Raw genomic sequence first — 12,383 nt, forward strand, 5'->3', positions numbered from 1 at the left:
AACACCTCTGATCGCTTCCACGGGAGATGTATCCATACTCTCTGGAAGAACGGCAAGATCGGAGGAGCAGCTGCGGGGTTACCTGGCATCCAAACTGGCGGAACTTCCCGCATAGGATACTGACCAGACTCATCCGGCTGTCTTTCGACATCCTCAACAAACAAGGCTTGAGGTATGGGCGTGGGACGAAAAGATAGCAATCGTTCAACAGCACGTCGAACATTAGTATCCACTATCAGTCCAGTCGAGAACTGAAGCTGTAAATCAGACAACGCGGTCAGCACCTCGTCAGGTGCGTCGGCCGATATCTGATCACGAAGAACCTTACACATTTCCTCGAACACAAATCTTTGGGTTGGTATATTGAACTGACAAAACGTGTCGAGCACAACGCGTGGTGGATTTCTAAGGGGGTGCGTCATCCAACCCATCGCCATATTATATAGCGAAGCACGTTCCCTATTACCAGGAAGCTGACTACGTCTCTGAGGACCATCTGAACCAGCGGACCCAAGAACAGGTCCTAGCGAATGAAAGAAGCTAGCCGCAAGAGGAGAATTACGACTACGAGTAGAGGGAGAAGCATAGGACACAGGACTAACAAGTGAAGGAGTAGAAACAGAAACAACAGCAGGGGTTAACAGAGCAGGAGCAGTAGCGTGAGCAGGAGTATGTGGAAGCGGAGGAGCAGTAGGAATAGAAACAGACGAAGGAGCAGAAACAATCGGACGAACGGGTGCAGGTTGAGGAACAGGCAAAGGAAGAATAGGTGCAGGAACAGGTACAGGGGGAATCACTGGGGCTGTGGTACCCTGTACGTACGGAGGTGGCGATTTCATAAGATAGGACATTAAAGGATCCTCAACTGACTCATCCTTCTTTTCCGACTCCGTAGGCAAAGTGGGATAGCATTTATCTATAGTCATACGCTGTAATCTATCAAACACTTCCTTTTCCCTAACCTCCTTATCATGCTGGAACTGCTCTGCTTTCTTTACAATGGTACCAGCACTATCTCGCTGATTTCGTTTAGTCTGTCTGATTTCTTTCTGTCGGGCTTCTTTACGCCACAACCGAAAGGCATCAAACATGGCCGGCCTTGACTTCTTCGCGAACAATTTAACCTCTAGATTATCTAAGATCGGGGCCTCGAAGCTACCATGTGGTGGCCAGCGAAGGTCACCATCTTTCTTCGTATATTTGATCCAGTATTCATTAAAAGTAATCGGGCCTAGCCCATGTTTGCTATATAGTTCATACGTGGGAGTTCCAACCGGAGGTATCGGACACGAGTCCTCCAGTCGGGAATCCGTACCACAAGGTCTGAAACAACTAAACAAAGTACTGCGACCAGGCAGCTTGCACACTAGCCGAGTTTCACAAACTTCAAGGGTTACGGGATTTACCAAGTCCCAGCAAAAAAAAAAAAAACCCTCGGTTTTTGGCGGCTGCAGTCGTCAAACAACACAACAAAGTACGCTAGCAAAGTGTCAGCGACAAAAACACTCACACAGCGTTAACAACGAAAACACTCGCTAAAGTGTCAACAACCAAGAACTCTGGGAGCGACCCACAAATACTTAACTCAAAGATCGATGGCGTCACCAGGAAGGCCCGTCAATCGTCTCGCTATACCAAGGTCTACGCCAGGCGCCAAAACAGGTCTACAGTCAGGGCAGCAGTCCGTCGCAGCCATCAGGAGGCGGGAATCTTCGCGGGAAAAGTCTTCGGGCCACTTATTTCGACAACAGGATCGATGAAGCGGAGTGCACCTTCCCTCGGAGATTTCACACGAAGTTCCTCACGATCGTCGGGCTTGGACCGGTACCACTGATGCAGCCCCACGTTGGGCGCCAACTGAAGGACTGGGTTCTTTAAGACCCAGCGGTGCCAGGGCACAACACCTGAAACCTTCGTGGGTAACCTGCTCCGGCGTACGAATGACAGAGACACGGGACACTTCCTTCGGCGTCAAAGATTCAAGGTTTATTTGCTGCAGGGAACACAGAAATCACAGGAAGTACATTGAGTGTAGTTCGGGGAGACTGCTTCAAATTGGTTCTGTGGATCGCTCCTTTTATACAATTTTTACCCATAGGACAACATGGCACACAAAAGTTTACAACCCGGTTCCCACCATTATCCCCCAGAGGGGTCGCTTTGGTCACTTTGATACACATGAGGTCCGGAACATAAGTGCGGAAACATTTGGCGGTTCCCAACTGTAAAAACCCATCTTCCCATTATTAGCGAATTCCAATCAGCAGTAAAACAGATCGAAATAGGAACAAGGACAGGTGCAGAGGAAGACGGAGACAGTGGGGAGATCGGAAAGGGTGTAAAAGGGGAGGTATCGGGAAACACGAGATACAGGCATCAAAGGGACGTGCCTAATGAGATGCACGGCTGAGACAATAAGTCCGTGCGGCAAGATGAGCCTCGAGCGGCACCATCTGCTTTACAGTAGCATCCCCCTCGTCATAAAGACACTTACAAAGAACATGTGTCTTCCGCAAATACCTTGGGAGTCCCAGGGTCACGAAGCGGACAACGTCCGTTCGCTGGCTACTTGAGGGCAAGAGACAAAATGGATGCCGTATCTAAGATGGAACCCGTGGGTACAGATGAAAAACCCACATAACAAACGAACGGTTTAAGTTAGCACAGCGAAACTGCGCACACTTACTAAACTCGTCATTTGCGGTTCATAGATACCAGACTCGACCATATTCGTGCGAGTCGAAAAAAAAACACCACTTATAATTGTCACGGAACCTCACAGTGCCACTGCACTTGCTGTACCATTCAAATCATGACCTTCAAGCCTGCAAGATAACTGCACTTGTGACTGCTGGTTCAGCTGTAAAATATAGCAATAATTGGTATTTAGTGGGGTGCCTTGAGCTTTTGGTCCTGGTGCCACTGCGCCTGCTGCACCATTGAAATCATGACACTAGTGCCTGCTAGATAACTGTACTTGTGACCGTCTGTTTAAAAGTAACATTTGGAATAATCTCTGTTTAGTGGGGTCCCTAAATCGATTGACCACGGTGCCACTGCACCTGCTCTGCCATTCAAATCAGGCCCCTTTTAATTGCAAGGTAACTGGAATTGTGACTGCCTGTTTAGTAGACAAATATAGCAATATTTAGTGTTTAGAGGAGTTCTGACAATTTTTGACCCAGAGCCACTGCACCTGCTACACCATTTCGATCATAACCTTTTTGCCTGCAAAGTATCTGCACTTGTGACTGCCTGTTTAGCAGTAAAATATAACAATATTCGATGTTTAGAGGTGTGCCTAGAGCTTTTGGTCCCAGTGTCACTTCACCTGCAGCCCCATTATAATCATGACCCTGCTGCTTGCTAGATAACTGAACTTGTGACTGTCTGTACTAAAATATAGTACTCTTAGGTGTTGAGAGGGAAAGATAACAACATGTAAACATTGAATGCATGCAATGTTAACCAAAAGAAAAATGTTTGAGCCGCCCATGCTTATGGGAATGAGGAGTTAGGCCACAGGAAAGGGATAAGAGAGACAACGAAGGGAGAACAGGCTACAACCAATTGAAACGGAGGAAAATAAACTAGCAAGCACACGGACGAATACAAAGTGAAGGTCCCTTTTAAGATATTTCAAAAAACAATGGATTTCACAAGCACAGTACAAGTGCTGTGCAGGCGAAACCTAAAAGCAATTAGTCTGTGTTTTTTTAAAACAAAATAAGCAGAACATCATTATTGCATTCATAAAAGTACTTAATTATGTAAGTAGATCCAGTAGCCGTTGGTATTCTTAAGTAGGTATTTATTGGTTAAAGTTGGTAATAAGGAAGGTAAGAAGGAGGCCCCACCGGGAGCAGCATCCAGCTGCTCAGCCCACTCATTCAAACTGACCACACATTCAAACCATGCACACAGGAACATTCCAATGACATCACACACAGACAGGCTGAGCAGCAGGGAAAGAGATGATCAGGATATAACAATCATCCTCTTGATATCCTGTTTTCTTCCTGTTCCATATTTTGCACAATTCCTCAAGATTCCTTCATCTATGCTCCCAGAGCATAATATTGCCCGACACCTTCCTCTTTCTATATTTTCTCCTGTTACCGCCACTCCACCTCAAGGGGAGACTTCCTTTAAATAGCAGTGTCTTCTCCTGGGCACACACTGTCCTCCCCTCCCGCGCTGGGGCCAGCAAAGACACGACTGCCCACTTCTCCAGACAGAAAGTGAATATTTTCCCCACGTAACTTGCCAGACTTCCAATAATTTGAAAAATGCTTTTTGTGACCTGCTATTCCATGTAGTGGTTACTGTAAATTGGTTTTTGTTCAGTTTATATGAAAGCAAATAAACAGACAAAGAAAGCGCCTGATAGAAAGACAGGGCAGGTTTTATTGGATTTACAACTACCTCCATCTCTGCTTCCTGTCATCATATGTTGTCCTTCCACAAACCCAGGAGCGCGTGGCTTGGTGACTCCAGGTGCACATTGTGGATTGTGCTCTTCTTCGGTTTTATGCTAGTTGTCAAGTGCATAGTGATTCTCTGTGCTTTATCAAAAATATTTTAGCCCAGTGTTAGACTGCACGCCATGTACAGTGAAAGTAGCTAGTTAGTAGCACTTTAAATCCATTTTATGCTACTTTGAGTTTGAAATTTGTTTCAATGGTTTTGCAACTTTATGTAGCACAGAAGAGCTAAAATAGTTTGAAATGGCAGAATCGAGGTGACTCGGCCATTATTCTAAAATTAGGTTTGGCGAAATCGCGAAGTGTGTAATTTGCATACTTTAAAAAAAAATTATGGGAAATTGTACAAGTCACAGGTAATGCATTTGGCCACTTTTTTGTGTGAAAATTGACCATGCGGCAGACTCGCATACAAATGTCACACAAATTACTGACTGCTCTTTCAAGAAGAAAATGTCTCACTGCAAGGCACACACCAGAGTCACAGCTCCCACAAGACATTTTACACTTGAACTCACATCTGGCGTGAGAAAAAATAGCCGTAAAAGCATAACAGCTTGAAAGAATTTGAGCAAAATATGTAAATTCCATAATTAGACGTGAGGGTAGGCTGGTGTAATACAAAGTTTTGGTAATCAAAAAGAGAATGGACACTGGTATCTGCAAAAACCAAATAGTTTTTTTATCGAGAACCCTCATAGACTTCCTGGAATCGTGTCGTAGCGGTATATCTTTTTTCCGCCCCCTCAGGAGTCATGGCATAGTCATTGGGTTAACGATTAACGTGCAGGGTGCCTGCCTCACCAGAGGCTACTTCTGGTATTTACAGAAGTGTCCAGAAATGAAAAGTGGGTAGAAAAACTGTTAAAATTAATGAATAGATCAAAAAAGTGAACTTTATTTACAAAGACTAATCACTAAGCTTAAAAACCATTGTGATATACTGGTAGTCGAGTTATTGAACTACTATATCGTTTTCAAAAAAGTGTCGACATGTTTCAGCTCTCGGGGCCCTACAGGGTCAGGGGAGCTTTCGTCAGGACAAGGACAAGAAACAAACATAAATGAATTACACACACTATTTGTGTGGTACGAATGCTGATGGCAAGGAATTTCCAAGCTGTATTGAAAGAAAAAAGAGAAAACACCAACAATTCGTGAGTTGGGTAGTGTGTGAGGTACGGCACTCTCGGGCACACACTATGTAAAGTTTGCCCGGCCCTTCTAATACCAGAACCAGCGATCTAGTGTTAGCTGTTGGTAGAAAAGATAAAATTCATTAAAATGTTTACAATTAGTTTTTTTTAAGCCAGGTGGGGTTATATGAAGAGTGTTTTTTCACACTATTCCTGTTAAAAAAAGGTATTGCAGTGTGTTCTAAAGTGTAAATAAATGTGAAAGTATAACTTAGTACAAGGGAAGATTTGTCAGAATATTTGAAACAAATTTGCAATGGCGTGTCCTGCAATCCAAATATTTGATCCCGCCGGTTTGGCCCAGTGGTAGTAAACAACATCTATGGGCCCGATTCACAGAACTAACTTAAGACAAAATCCTAAACTTACTACTTTTGGTATTCACAGAAGTTAGGATTTTGTCTTAAGTTTGTCTTAAGTTTGTCTTAAGACAGACTTAAGTTAGGATTTTGTCTTAAGTCTGTCTTAAGTCTGTCTTAAGACAAACTTAAGACAAAATCCTAACGTCTGTGAATACCAAAAGTAGTAAGTTTAGGATTTTGTCTTAAGTTAGTTCTGTGAATTGGGCCCTCTGTGTGTAAGCTTACTTTCATCTAGTAAGAATAAGCAGGTGGATCGTCACTTATCACCCAAAATACAAGAGACGTATATGTAAGTGAAAGTCACAACGTATTTCTTCACTATTAACTATAAATGGGTCTGCCAAGTTGCATCCTTGAGTCACGATCAACAACAGCATTTTTGAGTGTGAATGAGGCTTACTGATAATTAAGAACGACATTTGGATTAGCATCGGTTAATTCACTTTTTTAGAAATTGATCCATCTGTTGTTTTTGTTATATTAACCGACCCTGGTATCACCATTCCATGCTGATAATGTATTTTTTTTATGATAGTGACATAGAACACAGTAAAGAGAGTGGCTCTGTGGCCCCTGCAATGAAAGAAAGCAACCTAACTATAATGACAGAGAAGAATTTTGGCCAACTACTTCCAGCTGATGGAGTCAAACTTAAGGAAGTGGTGGTAGAATCAAAGCGCTAATGACCAACTGTGCTAATTTTTGGTCTAGATTTGTGCAGGGTTTTGTCACAGTCACTGAATCTTCTATAAATATCTTTCAAAACTGGATGCCTTCTATTGGGAAAATTACAAAGGACAAACATCTTGTAGAGTTAAAAGATAGAGTGTGAAAGTGAGTACCGCTTAGGAGCATATGACTCAAAAGACTTGCTACCAACTTAGAAAAACAAAGATCAAAACGCAAATTGTCGCTTATGTGGATACTACAACGAATCCATAAGCCACTTGATGTGCGTATGCCCTACAGTTAAGGACTCAAGAAGGACACTCCTAAAACCACTTCTAAACAGACTGAACATTTGCACCTGCAGACAAGTTATAATCTGTTGGCTGCAGGGCACATCCAACAATTTAATTTGTCGAGGGTTAAAGCTATTTATACAAATTGATAACCTCCTTCGAAAAGTGGACATACACCAATCAAAAAGGACAATAAAGGGACAGTAATCCTTACAAACATTTGTAAATATAATATGGATTTTTTTTCAGGAATGCTACAATTTAAATTATTGTATTTTGAAAGTTTAATGTTATAATTGGAAAGAGTATATAGGTATTTATAGACATATGTATGTGTGAATTAATGTGTGTGTGTATGTGTGTGTATATATATATATTCCAAATGAAAACGCCCACACTTGGAGAACCACACACAGCGTGTCTGCTTTCTTTATTTCGGCCAGGCAGCACAGCAGTCGCAAACTTGAAGGCAATGTTGCATATTAGCCAAATGAGTCCCAACATGTTTCTGGCGCTTACCGCCCTTTTTCACGGGATTGGCATACTGTGAGCAGCGGTGTGCTTGTTGCTTAAAATGGTGTTCAAAGTTTCGCCCTCATGGGCGTGTCGGCGCAATGCCTTTTGGTACTTGTAGTGTCTGCAAATTTGATTCCATCGTGGATGCCGCCACATCAGCTTCTCAATTTTCTAAAAAGACCACAGTGGGTTGCTTCATCACCCCTCTGTTGCCGCTGTGCAGTTTTCGCCTTGACCGAACACACGTTGTTCCTTCCGCGCTCGTTCTAGTGACAGCGCTGGACCCACACTTCCGTAGGGGGTTTCTCCGTGACCGAGGCCGGCCGCTAATATACCTTTCCAGTAAGGCGCGAGTAAAGAAGTAAAGAAGCACAACAGCCCAGGAGGATTAAGCGACCTGATGGTTATTACTATTGGAGGCAAGATAAAGTGCAACCACTAAGGCAAGACAAAAGACTACACCTACCACAATGCTCTACTGAGACACGCCCAGATAGGCAGAACTTAGAACTGACAACACCTGAAAAATGAAGCGTGGATAAATGTGGCCCAGAAACGCGTAAGGCGTAATGGCGAATAGACACTTTCAATCCTGTGCCATGTAATGCTTCTGCAAGCTGGAAATTAAAGGTGAGAATGGATGTTGAGTGGGTGTTTTCAATTGCTCGTCAACTTCATATGGAATATATATATTTCAAGAGGGACTGCTTTTTTCATATGTTGCGCGCTTTTCCAGAGGCGCGGTTCAGGAGCCCCCCCAACATAAGTGGCCTGGAGATTCTGGAGTCTGCTTCGGCATTGCGTGTTTCCTCATGTTCCTGAGTTCTCCAGACCTGCCGGCAGTCCAGGTATCTGCAGCGACACAGCGAGAAATTGTTCTCAGCCAGGGCGGGTTGTATGCACCTCCCGCTCACGCTACACTTGTACTTTGACCTATGGTATTGGAGGTCCTGGGGACCCGAGGCAGGACTGTTTGTTCTCTTTTTGCGGGTAAAAACGCTTTGCAGAGCTCCTCTCCCACAGCTATTCTTTTGGAGTTTTCCATCACCGTCCCTCAACACTTACCTGGGAGCCACTGTTGCATCCTGGGCATTGGAGTCCATTGATTGCCTTGGACCCTGAACACTAACACCTGTGAAACCTTTGGCTGAGGGGCGGAGCTGTTATTCTCACCTATCCGGTGCGGAGAGGTGCACTTTCAAAACTGCCGAGCGTGAGGACTCCCGTTCACATCACCGCAGGCGCTGAAGAGGCCACACCGGCCGAAATGCATCCGCCATTAATTCGGAAATAAAGAGTTTTGCCTCAAACCCCGCTGAGGTTCCTGCCTTTCTTTTTCAAGAGGGACTGCTTTTTTCATATGTTGCGCACTTTTCCAGAGGCGCGGTTCAGGAGCCCCCCCAACATAAGTGGCCTGGAGATTCTGGAGTCTGCTTCGGCATTGCGTGTTTCCTCATGTTCCTGAGTTCTCCAGACCTGCCGGCAGTCCAGGTATCTGCAGCGACACAGCGAGACATTGTTCTCAGCCAGGGCGGGTTGTATGCACCTCCCGCTCACGCTACACTTGTACTTGGACCTATGGTATTGGAGGTCCTGGGGACCCGAGGCAGGACTGTTTGTTCTCTTTTTGCGGGTAAAAACGCTTTGCAGAGCTCCTCTCCCACAGCTATTCTTTTGGAGTTTTCCATCACCGTCCCTCAACACTTACCTGGGAGCCACTGTTGCATCCTGGGCATTGGAGTCCATTGATTGCCTTGGACCCTGAACACTAACACCTGTGAAACCTTTGGCTGAGGGGCGGAGCTGTTATTCTCACCTATCTGGTACGGAGAGGTGCACTTTCTAAACTGCAGAGCGTGAGGACTCCCGTTCACATCACCGCAGGCGCTGAAGAGGCCACACCGGCCGAAATGCATCCGCCATTAATTCGGAAATAAAGAGTTTTGCCTCAAACCCCACTGAGGTTCCTGCCTTTCTTTTTCAAGAGGGACTGCTTTTTTCATATATATATATATATATATATATATATATACATATATATATATATATATATATATATATATATATATATACACCTCTGTCTGTTGTTTTACAATAAACAACCTCCTGAATCAACTCCGTGAGTGTGGATATTTCTTTCAAAGTTGGAAAGAATTTTTAGCATAATATATATATATTATATGGCATTTGACATGGTGGAGTGGCCATACCTCTTCGCCGTCCTAGATAAGATGGAATTTGGTCCGGTTGCAATTGCAAATCAGCGACTTTTGAGATTATCCGCAGAACACGTCAAGGTTGTCCCCTGATCCCGCTTCTCTTTGCCTTGGCATTGGAACCACTGGTGGCGTGGATCCGCAGAGATCGGCGATTCGCGGTATAAGCTGGGCCCCGGACTGGGAGGACCAGATTTCACTATGCGCAGATGATGTGCTGCTGTATCTGACATCTCTGAGGGCCTTCCTGATATGTCTACTAGATATCCTCGCAATCTCAAGCAGAGATTCTGGATTTAACATAAACTGGTCTAAATCCGTGATCTATTTTCTGCACGGCGAACCGCCGGTCCTCCCAAAAGACTGCCAGATACGGACTGCCACAGATGGCTTTCGATACCTCTGCATTTTCATTACTTTAAACGCTACGCTACGGTTCACCCGTAATCCTCCTATCACCCATTCAGAGATTGAAGGGAGATATAAACCTTAAGGACAAATGGGTTAGAGATGGACTGGAACTGGACGACGAAGACTGGCAGGCAGCAGACTCCTCCCCTAGGAAAGTGGCAGTCCAAGCAAGGTTACGTCTGATGCAACTAAAGATTCTGCACAGAATCTACACCAATGGGCCGGGCTTGGTCCGGATGGGCAGAACGGATAGTGGAGAGTACAGCCGTGGGTGCAGGTAGTTGGGTACCTTTATCCACATACTATGGGAATGTGTGCATATACAGTCATACTGGTGGGGTTTACATAAGACTCTATGTGAAGTGTGTATAGTCGACCTGCAGCCCGAAGCCCGTAGGTGCCTTTTAAATATTTGGGAACTGACAGACCTAACCTCTTATACGAAACAATGCGCAACCCTGGCACTCATGGTGGCTAAGAGAAACATGGCACCGAATTGGGGAGCACACCAAGCGCCAATGCTAGAAAAATGGAAGGAAGATTTGGACTGGTGCATGTTCCAGGAAAAATCTGTATATGTGGCCAGAGGGTGTGCCGGGAAGTGGAGTAAAATGTGGGAGCCCTGGAATTTGTACAAAAGAGATATCTGTACCCCGCCAGCTCCCCTAAACAGTGATGAGACTCTAGAAACCCCATAATTGTCATGTTTTTGTATATTGGAAATCGATTCACGGTAACCAAGGTTGGAAAATTGAATGAGGTATAATCTCTTGCTCGTGTCGTAAATGATATGTAATGTCAATTTGTTGTATAATAAAAAGATTTATAAAAAAAAATACTTACAACCAAATCTGCTTTCTTTCAAACATTTAGACTGTTTCACTAATTATGAAGATGACAAACGTTAAAAAAGCTGAAAATAGAGGTACTGGGTGGAAATAGGAACTTTCCTGATGATGCACAGAATCAAGAGCGGTGCCTACTATTCTTATCTTCAGTTGTCCCTCGCTCCTTCCTAGTTCCACAGTCCCAGAAGTCCCAGGGTATTTCCTTCAAGAAAAGGAAATGGAGATGAGATGCTCTAGTAGCTGCCTTTGAGTTTCCCCACTGCCACTGAGCTGGCAGCAGAGAAACAAGTCCCTGGAGCTGATGTGCTGTCCATGTTGTTTGGGAAATCCTGCTGCAGGAATTTGGTGAATTTAACCATGCCTCCTCAGACCAATTGGGGGAATTTTGTACTTCTTTGTGAATACAAATTTTCCTGATTTACCCAATTTCCAATAACTTCAACACAAATTGTGAGACACATTAGTGTCACAGACTATAAAAGAGTGTGAGCAGCAATATTCTATAATTGAGAGAAAGGCCCTTGACACGTCACTTATCAGGGCATATGTAGCTCTTTTTGCCAATTGTTTGTTTGTTTACTGATCACAAACCTTTGCCATATTTATTTGGTGAGAATGGAACAGGCATAGTCAGGTTATGTCTTTTAAGTTTGTTATTTAAATTAGTATAATATATGTTTCATCAATGGCGGCTCCTCCACTATGGCGGAGGAGCATCGCCTCACTGCTTTCAAGCAGTGCATGAAAAAGAAACATAACATGATAATAACTTTCAGTTATTATCATTAGGGCTAGGCGTAGTTCACGAAGTAGCGCTAGGCGTAGCTACGCGAAGTGCACTTCACACTACGCAAACTACGCGTAGCACTACGCAAACTGCGTAGTACCCTGTTCACACTGTGCAAGATGCCGTTTTCAATGATTGCACAGTGTGGATGAGCATCCAGCACTGTGCAATCATTGAAAACGGTCTTGCACAGTGCGAGCTGTAGTTTTCTGCCGCTTAAGGAGATTTTTACTCAAGCAGCAGCTTTCTCAACGCGGACTGGTAGTTTCTCATTGCGATCGGTTGCGAACCTACGCAACCACTCGCAATGAGAAACCAGACCTCCCCGCGTGGAGAATCTCTTCGGGAGGTTTATTTTCCACGCTCGCGATCGGCAACTTGATGTTGCTGATCGCGAACTAGGAAAAAGTCTCCCCAGGATGTCATTTTTCTTGCTCGCGGTCGCCAACTTGACGTTGAGGACCGCGAGCAAGCAAAAAATCACTACTGCACTACGCTATGCGTGTTCGCACTGTGCTACGTGCAGTTCGCCTAGTGCAAAGTTGTGCAAACTTCGCAAACTACGCAAGCGTAGCGTAGTGCTTTGCCCAGGGTTAATTAT

The sequence above is a fragment of the Lissotriton vulgaris genome, chromosome 7 (genome assembly GCF_964263255.1).
Source record: "Lissotriton vulgaris chromosome 7, aLisVul1.2, whole genome shotgun sequence".
Lineage (NCBI taxonomy): Eukaryota > Metazoa > Chordata > Amphibia > Caudata > Salamandridae > Lissotriton > Lissotriton vulgaris.